Here is a 12169-nt window from a genome sequence, read left to right on the forward strand (position 1 = left end):
GCACGCTTCGCAAGCGTGTACACGCGCCATCTTCGAGTGTGCCAGGTTACGTAGAAAGGCATATACAGCATATACAGGTGTGCCGGCGTTCGCTGTGAGCAAACGCGTAACTCGTGTTGCTGCATCATTCGTTCGCACGTACACGAACAAATCCGTATGTGTGTTAGGGTCGTCGCGCGTACGTGTGGGTTCTTACATTTCATGATTTATCACGCAGCTTTCAGCGGGCCTCAAAGCACCCTGAAAGCGCGCAGATTGATAAAAGAAATAATAGAGGACGCGAAATAGAGGGACTCGATCAGATAGGAGAAGAGAGCGCGAGGAGAAGGGTGCCAGCGAGGGTTGGATTTGGCACGAAGCAGAGAAACGACGACGATGACTAGGAGAAGGAATAGAAGGGAGGGGCGAGAGTTTGCAAGGATTCTCTTTTCGTCCCTTCAAACAGAAATGCTGCTCCATCCTTTCGATTCCCTTCTCTCCTTTAACTTGCGACACGCGACACAACTCGTACTTCCGCTTTTCGCTAACGTTCCGCGATAAACGTTTCCCTTCTTTTTCTCTTATGTGCTCTAGTGATCTTGATTCGATTTCTCTATGGGAATATACTCATACATACATATACATATATATATATATATATATATATATATATATATATATATATATATACACATACACATGCTCGTTAGTTTTTGAGATTCACAGTTTAGATATTCCGCAGATCGATGTGAGCTGATAAGTGTATCCGTTAAGAAGTCATGATAATCTAATAGAATCGAAGACGATACACTTTCGTGCGGTTAGAACGTCGAGTGAAACAAAGAGTGTTGATAATGTGCGCGCGTGATGGCAAAGCGCTGGGGGGGGGGGGGAGGTTGGTGGTGGTCGAGAAACGATAGAAAGTTGCAAATGGGATGAAAAGGGGACGAGAGCATAGGCGAGAGATGGCAAGGGACGCGGAGAAAGACAAAAGGGGGAGGTAGAGAGAACTGTGAATCTCGTGGCAGCATTGTCACTCCATTCGCTGGGGTTGCAAAGTCGGGGGCGGTTCCGACGCCACCACCACCGGCATAGTTACCACCACCACCAGAAATATCGCTCCCTACCACTACCATTATCACCACCACCACCACCACTTTCAGCTTCGTACGTGGCGGCCAACACCGCCAACGCCAACCCCACGGGGTAATCTTGTTTTACTGCTGCCTTCCGGATTCTCTACCGAATCGACCGAAGCAGTTAATTACTCGTTAATTTACTCTTTCATCGCGTTATAATAATTCTCGGTGTATCGGTACCCGCATTGCCGTCGATGGATATTCGATATTTGCGTTGCCATTCGAAGTCGATACTATTGTATATGAATTGATCGTTTCGAGGACAATAATGTTTTCTTAGCAAATAAAATTATTCGAGAAGATTTTTTATTCATTTCTTTTGTTTCACATTGAAAACAGTATGATTGAAATATAAATGGGTATAATAAATGAAATTAATATATTTTTTTTTTTTTTTTTTTTTTTTTTTTTTCTTTTTTTTTTTTTGTTTTTTTGTTCAAACATTACAATATTTTAACTATAATTACAGGTTTAGAAGTGGCGATGAATATAGTACTTTTGTGTCTAACATCATCCTTATTGTAAGCTATTCCGCAAGAGAATTCACCCTCCGTATCATTTTAACGGCAATAAAATTTTTAATCCCTATGCTAGGTAGGGTCTTCGCTTGGCATGGAACGAGGGTGACTTTGTACTTCTTGCATTATATAGTCATCAACCCCTTCATTGGGGTAGTCGTAACGCGTTCCAGAAGGGTTCGATTTGAACGAGCGATTTATCATTACCCCGATAACCAAACACCGATAAGGCGCTGGCAATGCCATCGAACCATCAGTTCGTATGGTGGGAAGAAGGGACGTATGATTTACTATTTCCTCAGCGCATCTGCTCGCTCAATTAACACCAAACCGATGCCATTTCGAAGATATCGATGAAAGGTCGTTTCGATAGCGGTCAAACGTATCCGTGCACAACTATTCCTATATCTTATCTAAAGTTATAACAATAAAAACGATATATTTTTTATGCTTTAAAACATATTTTTACACTCAATGCAATATCTTTTATTACCACTTGAAATTAATCGTTGAAAAAATTAGAATCAGAATTTGATTACAAATTGAATATACAAATTAAGACAAAGAATATAAAATCTTTTGTATAATACGAGATACTACTTTTTAAATTTTATATATAATATTTATTAATGACCATAGCTATGTTGCGCTCAATGAATCGGAATTACGAGGCCACTAGTTTTATTATAAAGCTTTTATTATCATTTAAAGACGGTACGGTATTTTGTAAGAAAATTAAAATTCGTTTACTAGGACACTTGGCCAGTTTATTCCTTTGTGATCAGGAATTTTGGGATTTTTCCAAAGAAAGTCAGATAGTTGTTCCTTGGCCATTCTTCCTTTACAAGTTTATAACATAACATCTGTGTTCTTAGGATAATCCAAAGAAATAACTACAAAAGACGGAATATAATCTTGAAAGGATATACACTTTCATTTTTCAAAACTGTATTTCAGTTAAAACATTAACTAAGCTTCCTATTTTACAATTTACAATAATTTACAATTTTATTTTCTATTATGGTTAAGTTATGATTAAATCAGTTAAGTATTTATTTTTATCATTTATCGCGTACAAACCCGTCTGCAGTCTCATGTAGTCTCAAGTTATTATTCTTAAGCACATTTAATTTCGTGACGATTCCATATTATTTATTTAAATTGTATAACACGCTAACGCTACGCTTTGTATTGATATCTAAATGCGTCGGATTTAAATCTATCGCCTTTTAATAAATTGTTGTTTCGTGTAGGAACGATCAGTCTATTATTAAAATAATATTACCAATGTTAGTCAAGCAAAAATAAACTCCGCAAACATTTTATCAAACATCATCTCTGTTTATTCAAACTACTCTAATCCATGGACCGATAGGTAAAATGAGTCGAATATTCATCTAACAACATTATAATAATTATATTATTATTATTATTATTATTATTATTATTATTATTATTATTATTATTATTATTATTATTATTATTATTATTAAATATAATATATGCGTAACGTAATCGCTGTCACATATCAAAAATAAAAAATCATTATATTTTAATAAAAATCTAACAATATTAAAATTAACTTGCATTATATACTTTATTCGAAATTCGAATCAAGTGTATCGATCCTCTCTATTTATAAGATCCAATTAAAAGGGAAAGAGAAAGAGAGAAGTATTATTAAATCTCTCCCTCTTTTCGACGTCATTTTTAATACATGCGAATGTAAAGATTGCCAAAGGCTATTTGACCGGTTGGATTATAAAAACGTGGGTCGACCTTTGGCACGTGCTACTACTTCGTCAACGTGGGTGAGTGTAAAGTAAAAGTCGTTGAAATAATAGGTGGTCGTGCGTATTTTGGAACGGTTGGGACAGTTGATGCATGCGCGCGTGTTGTGTGGTGTGGTGGTGGTGAAATAGCGGTAGAGGCACGTGCTTCGTAAAGTGCTTACGCAGGCAGGCACACAGCATATTGTTCAGTTGGGTTCCGAGGAGGAGAGAAGCGTTAGAGTCCGCTGGCAGACTGGCATGCAGAAAAGCAGGCAAGCAGGCAGGCAGGCAGGCAGGCAGACAGGCAGGGCAGGTAGGGCAGGCAGGCAGGCGAGCTTCGAACGGGGTTGGATATTCGGGGGGCGTGGAGTCGAGCGGATGATGCGTGCGGTACCGATCTACCCTTTCACACGATGACAACGACAACCAGGAAAACAAATTTTCTCGATTTTTTTTGTCCCTCTTTTTTTCTTCTCTTCTTTTTCTCTTCCCTCTACTTTTTTTTCCCCTCTTTTTTCTCTTTTTTCTTCTTTTCTTTTCTTTTTTTCTTTTCCTTTTTTCTTTTTTTTTTTTAAATCTTTTTTTTATTTTCCTTTTTAATCTACTCTTCCGTTTTTAAAAATGTATCTATCTTCGTCGTTCGGATAAATACTCCGTTCTCTTGTAATCAAATTTAATAGAATAATAATTGTAACAAAATTTGCAAAGGAAGAAGAATAGTTTTTATTTCAAACGTTTGTTAAGATTGCTTTTTTAATAACACTTGGAAGATCATAAAGTATACTTTTTAATAAGTATGAAATTTAATAATGATAATTCATCATCCTGTATCTTTTGTCAATGTATGAAAGTAATCTGTCAATGTAAAAGATAAAAAAAAAAAGAAAAAAAAAGAAAAAAAAAGGAAAGAAAAGAAAAATAAATAAACGTATCAATTTATGCGAGATTGCTGCGATGGTCGATACCACATGTGACATCATTGTCGATCACCCATTACAAACAAATTCTCCCATCTCTGTCAATCAGATTAGATATATATAATATATATATATATATATATATTTACTTTTTTTTTCTTTTTCTTATTAATATACATAAGCAGAAAGTTTTTTTCCTTCTTGTGACTGATAATAATCTTTTTCTTTTTTTTCTAAAAGTTACCAAAAGTGCATAATGATGATTTGACAATGAGAGAGAGAGAGAGAAAGAGAGAGAGAGAGAGAGAGAGAGAGGGAGGGAGAGAGACGAACGTATGTATGTGTTACGAGTGAACCGCATTGAAAAGACCAAGACCTGTACGTCTTTCATTCCGTTTCCTATTAGAAGAAGATTTCTAACAGCGTTGAAGTCGCGAGTTTGCCGCGCGGTAGCTCGACCGGTCTGAATAATCCATTCGCTGAGGAAATGCGAACGAAGACGACGTACAATAGCCGCGTCTATTCCTCTTCTATCTTGGCTATCTCTCTCGCACTCTCTCTCTCTCTCTGTCTCTCTCTCTGTCTTTCTCTCGTTGTCGTTACGGACCGTTCATTGTGACCGCGAAGCGGCACAGTCAGCTATTATGTTTATTAAGTTGGCAGGAGTAAAGACGATGTCAGTAGTGGTGATGGCAGCACAGTGGTGGTGGTAGTAGTGATGGTGGTAGGGTGCTTTTGAGAGTAAAAGAGGAAGAGAGAAGAAGAAAGAGAGCAAAGGGGGGGTTGGTGGGTGGGAGAATTCGTATAGTACGTACGTGCAAAGTGCCGAGAGAGAAAGAAAGTGTGTGTTTGTGAGAAAGAGAGAGAGAGAGAGAGAGAGAGAGAGGATAGAGAAGAACGGAACAGTATGAGAGAAGTCAGTTATGGGGAAGAGAGAGAGAGAGAGAAGGTAAAAGAGGGTTGGATGGTTTAGAAGCAAGCAGGGGTGTATTGTTCCGAGCATTGTCTGCCCCATTGTGTGACATCACGGCCCGATAACTGCCGATAAGACCGTAGCGGTGCTTCGTCTTGGTGTGCGTGTCCCTCTCTTTCTCTTTTTCTTCGTGTACGCGCGTGCACGTGCTTTAAATCCGACAAGTGCATTCCTATGTGTGCGGCTTATACTACATGAAGAAAGAGTAAAGAAGAAGACGAAGACGAAGAAGAAGGAGGTGATGGAGGAGGAGAAGGAGGAGGAGGAGGAGGAGGGAAGGGGAAGAGGCAAAGATATAAAAGAAATATAATGTATGTATAAGCTATCGAACCGTGCTCGCGACGGCGATGACGACGAGGACCGATGCAAGGGATGACAACGACGATGAGCGAAAAGGGAGGTCAAGTGTTCTCCCTTTTCTTTTTTTCTAACGACACTCGTCCTCTAATCGTTTTTTCCTTTTTCTTTTTTTTTTTCTTTTTCTTTTTGTTTTTCTTTTCTTGTTTTTTTTTCTTTTGTTTGTTTTGTTTTGTTTTGTTTTATCCTTTTCCTCAGACCGGTTATAGACGTTCAAATCCTTTTTAAATGTCGCATTGTATTATCATTATTTATCGACGTCGTTCGATTTATTTATCATTGCGATTCTTCAAATGAAGATTTTTCTTCGATATAATATTTGCTAGATTAATTGTTAATGAGTATTTATCTTTTTTCTAAGTAGGATATATTTAATATCAAAACGTTCTGATCGTGCGATTTCATAAGGTCACAGAATTTTTTTGCACACATTTAGGTATATATGTATGCATGATACGTACCGTATCATACGTATATACCTATACGATATTTCCATATACATTTTCAAGCATATTTCCAAGCGTTCGTATACTTAATTTCTGGTCTCATTAGGACACGATTTCTGTTCTAGGTGCTCGAGTCTCAGAAGCTTTGCGGCACGGTAAGTGGCACTTTTGCCCTTTTCATAGCAGACGTGGCACGCGGTTGAGTAAGCGCTTAAATTCATGTTCTACCGACCGTTCAGGATATGGGAAAAGAGGAAGGAGGTGGACTTACGGAAAAGAGCGTTATCGAGAAGAAAGCAGTACCAACGTTCTTCCCTCTCTCCTTTAACATTTCCGCGTAACCCTCGACATCCGTCCTCGGACGAAACGCTCGTTTCTCTTTTCCGCTTTCGTGCATGGTTATCCAAATCTATGAGCTCTCGACCCCTCTAGAATATGAATAACAATCGAGAACTATTCGGAACGATGAAACGTGAGCGCAAGCAATGTCCATGACATATACACATATACGCACACATTTATATATATATATATATACATATGTATATATAATATATATGAATGTATATATATATATATGTATACATTGCCTTTACAAGCGTCCACATTTTTATGTTAATCGGCCAATCGAGCGAGCGGAACGCCTTCGCCAACTTGGCTCCCATTTACTACGGTGCGAGCCGAGCTCACCGTTTCAATTTGTTCCGCGAGAAACGAGGATAGGGAAGTGGAGTATCTGACAAAGAAAAAGAGAGGAAGAGAGAGAGGGAGGGAGGGAGGGAGGGAGGAAGAGAGAGAGGGAGAGATAAAGAAAAAAATAAAGAGAAAGAAAGAGAGAGAGAGAGAGAGAGAGAGAGAGAGAGACGCCAGGGGTGTCTTTTTTTTGTCGGGAACATTTTTTCCACGATAATGCGAGCAAACACGAGGGTGTGCCGTGGTACGACCAAAGAAACGTGTATAGCGAGTCCCTTATGATTAATACTTTTATGAGCTTCGTGATATCGTGCAGACAAGATTATCTTTACCATTGTAGGGTATCTATATATCGAATTTTTACAAGGGATGGAGGAGGGAAAGAAGTAAATTCGTTTTCTTCTTTTTCTTTTTTTTTTTTTTTCTTCCTTTCTCAATCTAATCATATACTCTTATCTTTTGTTTACATTTCTCAATAGGCAATAAGTTAGTATCTATTAAGAAAATAGAAGAAGGGAGATAGAAAGAAAGAGATACGATTATCCTAGATATATATCTTTTAAACGTAAAGGGAAAAAGTTTTTTGTTACTGTATCCATACAGAATGTAAATTCCTTTTCTGTCGAAGGCTCATCGCCCCGCGTCGTTACGCCGTGGTGTATCCGCGCGCGAGTTTTAATTTCAGTACAGAGAAGCGTTTGAATGCCCCCTCCCCCTCCCCTCCCTCCCACCCCCCTTCAAGTACGCTCGGCTGGTCACTTATTCACTATGCCATTCACCGTGGATTTCTTCTTTGGTGTGTCTGTCGGCTGGTTTCTTTTCTCTCTCTCTCTCTCTCTCTCTCTCTCTCCCTCTCTCTCTATCTCCATCTATCTTTATGTCTATTTCTTTTTCTCTCTTTCTAACGCTGCCCGTTAGTCGGCATAGAAACTAAAGCCGATCGTCGAATTCTCCTTCTGTGAGTTACAAGATCTCTCCCATCCATGTATTACATGTTGGCTATATAGTTAGATATGTATTATATATATATATATATATATATATATATATATAGGTATACATCGGTAAGTTGTTTGCCAGTGTAAATGCGCGTAAAACTCACCCGCATGTACGATCCTTCGCCTTCCATCGTTCGAAATCGTTCGTCTTAAGGGTACCATGCTTGTTCCCGGTAAAGAACTTGTGTACGAAAGATAAAAAGAGAGAGAGAGAGGGGGGGGTGGGAGGGGATGGACGAGTAGTGAGTGGGAGTGCGAGAAAGGCGAAAAGAGATAAAGAACAGGGGGGAGAGTGAGATAGAAAGAGACACAGAGAAAGAGAGAGAAAGAGAGAGAGAGAGGCGCGGCAAGCCGTTTTGTGCGCGCCGCGCAAAAGATGCCTTTGAATCCTTAATTCCCTTTGAAACTCTCATTCTGGCAGCAAAATGGCGAGAACGAGCCGTATTCTTCGGCTGAATGACGTATTGAGCGAGTTTTGTATGCCGTTGCGTCCGCGTATGGCTCATCCACGGCCCATACTCGCGCTTATACGATACGTAATACGTTCTCTATTTTCTCCGTTAGTCGATGCTTCATCGCGTAGGAAGAGGTGCCACTGCCCTTTCTCTCCCTCTCCCTCCCTTTCCCTCTTTCTCCCTTTCCCTCTTTCTCTCTTTCCCTCTCTCTCTGTCTGTCTCTCTTTCTCTTTCTCTCTCTCTCTCTCTCTCTCTCTCTGTCTGTCTCTCTATCTCTCTCTTTATCTATCTGTCTATTTCTCTATCTCTTCTTACTTCTTTGCATTGCTTCTACCTTTTTCTATTTTCCTGCTTTTTTTCTTTTTTTTTGTTTTTTGTTTTTTTTTGTTTTTTTTTTTTTCGAGTCACTCGTTCTCCTCCACTCTTAAGCGATAATTCAGCAGAGGTGTTTCCGTTCCACGTTAAAGAGAGTATTTGGAGGGACTCGATAATTCAATACTAGTTTCTTCGAAAACAGCAAAAATAAACTGGGGGAAGTTCTCTTTGAAAACAAAAAAAGGAGAAGAGGAAAAGAAAAGTGGGCGGAAAAAAAAGAGACAGTTTTCTGTTCTTCGTATCCTTCGTACTATTATTATTACTATTTGATAAATATCTTTTAACAATGAGACGAGGATCGTCCTTGAGACACCTTTTCTTACATTCATATCAAATACGACATAGGTTGAATGACAAAAATCCTCCTCTCTTTTTTCTACTTTTAGTTTTTACTTTTAGAAATTCTTTTATTTCTTAGAGTCTCACTTGGCCATGGTCGCTTTTTCCATATAAACCCCATACCTATCTAACCCTTATCCCCACTTCATTTTTCTTTCATCTTAGATATTTTTTTCTTTCTTCCGAGTCTCACTTGGTCACCGTCCTTTCTTCCATAAGGACGCGTATCCATCTCTAACCTCCATTTCTCGTTCATCGAATTCATAAGGAAAATACAATATACATTAACGAAGTGTTCAATGATACGATATTTTTGAAATCGTGAAGAATAATTCGGAAATTGAATTCAAATACGTGTTCAGTGAAAATTCTCTACGTAACAGAAAAAGATTAAAAGGGACAGGAGAATTCGAAGAAGGTTAAAAATCGTTTTCGTTCAGTGTAGTGCGTGGGAATAGTCTTGTAAAAAGCTAATAGTTCGGTCAAAAAGAATGAACCTAAGGAAGGAAGAAAAAGAAGATGTAGTAATTAAAATAGAAGAGGAGGATGAAGAAAAAGAAGTAGAAATGAAAGAAGAGAAGGAAGGAATAGTAGTAGAAGTAGAAGTATTTTTAGTAGAACAAGAGGAGGAAGAAGAAGAAGAAGAAGTAGTAGTAGTAGAAGAAGAAGAAGAAGAAGAAGAAGAAGAAGAAGAAGAAGAAGTAGAGATGGAAGTAGAACTAGAAGTAGAAGAAGAGGAAGAAGACGAAGTTCGCATTATCGGGCAGCTTTCTTGCGGATACAATTTCCCAACACAATTTTCTTTTCAGTCGAATCCACCGTCCGCGTTGGGCGCTGGATGTGGGTGGCAAATGGCAAAGTGATAGAGTGAGAGAACGAGCGAGCGAACGAGCGAGGGGATGGCGGCAAAGATGGAGGGAGAGTAGTGCAGCCCATATTCGTGCATTGTGGCACGTTCCATCGCGTTCTCAACTGAACTGAACTCGACTCAACAGTGGAGGACACAATGGGCGGTATGAATAAGTATAACAGACAGACACCGGTACAGACAGACACAGGTAGCTTGGGCCGCAGTATGTGAATGAGGAACCCATTTGATAACACGCCTCCACAGCCACCCAGGTCCATTGTGTCGCTTCCTATTCAGCTGCTCTATGCCCTCTTCTCCTCCTATCCCCGTTCCCTCTGACTCCTGCGGCCCACCCCTCCATCACCACCTCCTCCCTCCTTTCTCCCTTCTTTTCCTCCCACTCCTTTTGCTATCATCGTGCAAATCTTGTCCTATCTGTCCTACGTTCGCGTTACGCACGTTTCCCTCTGAAGAAGAAGAGGAAGAGAAAAAAAAATACGCCCGAACGCGTCTGCTGTACCTGAGATCTCAAGCATTTTCATGAACAATCGAAAACGAATAGAGATAGTTCGATTCTATATGTACATGATATATATATATATATATATATGTGTGTGTATATATACACGTATACATATATACGTACTCGTCTCTGTGTGTACGATGAAGAGAAAATTTCGAAGGATACCGCTCGTTTCCCGTGGACCCGTTGCCGTCCATCTCTCCGCACCGCTCTGCACCGCATCGCGACGATGTGGCTGCGCCATCTATGTGTATATATATGTACATACGTACGTACGTTTTGTGTGTGTGTGTGTGTGTGTGCTCCTCTGTGTAGCTTGTACATCGGCTACCGACAACAATGAGCCAGAGACAAAGGCTACGTACAATGCTGATGTTGAACTCGACTGATTTCGACGATTTTTGGCCTTTGCATGTGCATCGCGCGTTACTCGACAATGATTCCCGCATACGTAATCATCGCTATGGGCACGCTACCCTGGTGCACTCGCAAAACAGTGGTTCTCATTCCTACATTCTCATGTAGAATCCCCCTCTTTTCCTCCCTTATATCGATATCACCTCTTCATTCTCGATTAATCAAAGTGTCATTGAGTTCGGAGAAATCAAGAATGAAGAATGCGGATTTTATTATTTCTTACAATCAACATTGAACCAATATCTACGGAAATATTTTTTAATATGTTTAATAACATCTTTTCGATTCAAGGATAAAGTAAATAGAAAGCACTATCAGCGAATAGGTGACCCGCAAATACATCATAACGTGCGCAGTCGACGATGAGACCGGATGGTAATTTCGAGCCGTTCATTCATTTAAATACTACCGTGGCGGCCGATAATAATTGTAAGCTATCACTGATATACGCGCTCAATTGTCGTCCCATTTGACAAGGTATTGCATTCTCTCGATCGCCGGTAGGAAAATTCTCTTAATCATGAAATTATAATGGTATAATTATTTCCAATACTATATATATATACATATACACACATATATATATATATATATATATATATATGTATATTATATATATACTCTCGGATAACAAGACTTAACTTTTTTCAAAATTTCGTCGTATTTGTTACAGTATTAAACTATCACAATCGCCAGAAGGAAAATTTTGATAAACACGAAATTATATATACGTTTACATATATTTTTTGATAACGAAAATTAATACCTTTCAACATTTCTATCTATTTAACACGGTATTGGTATTATCTGGATCACTAGGAAGAAAATTTTCTTAATCAAAAAATTATATTGTTATAATTATCTTATCTGCGATACGAGATAATTATATACATATATATATATATATATATATATATTTTTTTTTTAATGACGAGAGTTAGCTTCTTTTAACATTTTCATTTATTTGATACGATATTGGCACTATTTCCATTGTTAAGAGGAAAATTTTCTTAATCAAAAAATTACATTGTTATAATTATCCTATCTCTGATACGAGATAATTATATACACATATATAATTTTTGATAACGAGAGTTAACTTCTTTTGACATTTCTTATCGTTTGACACGGTATTGCATTCTATCGATCACTAGAAAGAAAATTCTCTTAATCAAGAAATTATATTGTTATAATTATCCTATCTCTGATACGAGATAATTATATACACATATATATTTTTTGATGACGTGAGTTAACTTCTTTTGACATTTCTATCAATTTGACACAGTATTGTCATTATTTCGATTACAAAGAGGACAATTCTCTTGATCAAGAAATTATATTGTTATAATTATTCTATCTCTGATATGAGATAATTATATACATATATATATATATATATATATTCTTTGATAACG

The 12169-nt window shown here is 38.2% G+C and overlaps 1 protein-coding gene across 11 annotated transcripts in view; it reads left to right on the plus strand.

The window, feature by feature from the left end:
* The window catches only part of LOC124956326 (transcription factor Sox-2-like), a 325693-nt gene that overhangs the window by 22325 nt on the left and 291199 nt on the right, over positions 1-12169 (plus strand). For 10 of the 11 annotated variants that reach the window (XR_007103226.1, XR_007103232.1, XR_007103220.1 and 7 more), the window contains one exon: positions 6227-6256. The exons of the other annotated variant lie outside the window; for it this stretch is intronic. The gene's annotated coding sequence lies outside the window, so the exon portion shown is untranslated. The remainder of the gene's footprint in view (positions 1-6226; positions 6257-12169) is intronic. 11 annotated transcript variants of the gene reach the window in all.

The sequence above is a fragment of the Vespa velutina genome, chromosome 1 (assembly GCF_912470025.1).
Source record: "Vespa velutina chromosome 1, iVesVel2.1, whole genome shotgun sequence".
NCBI classification, from domain to species: domain Eukaryota; kingdom Metazoa; phylum Arthropoda; class Insecta; order Hymenoptera; family Vespidae; genus Vespa; species Vespa velutina.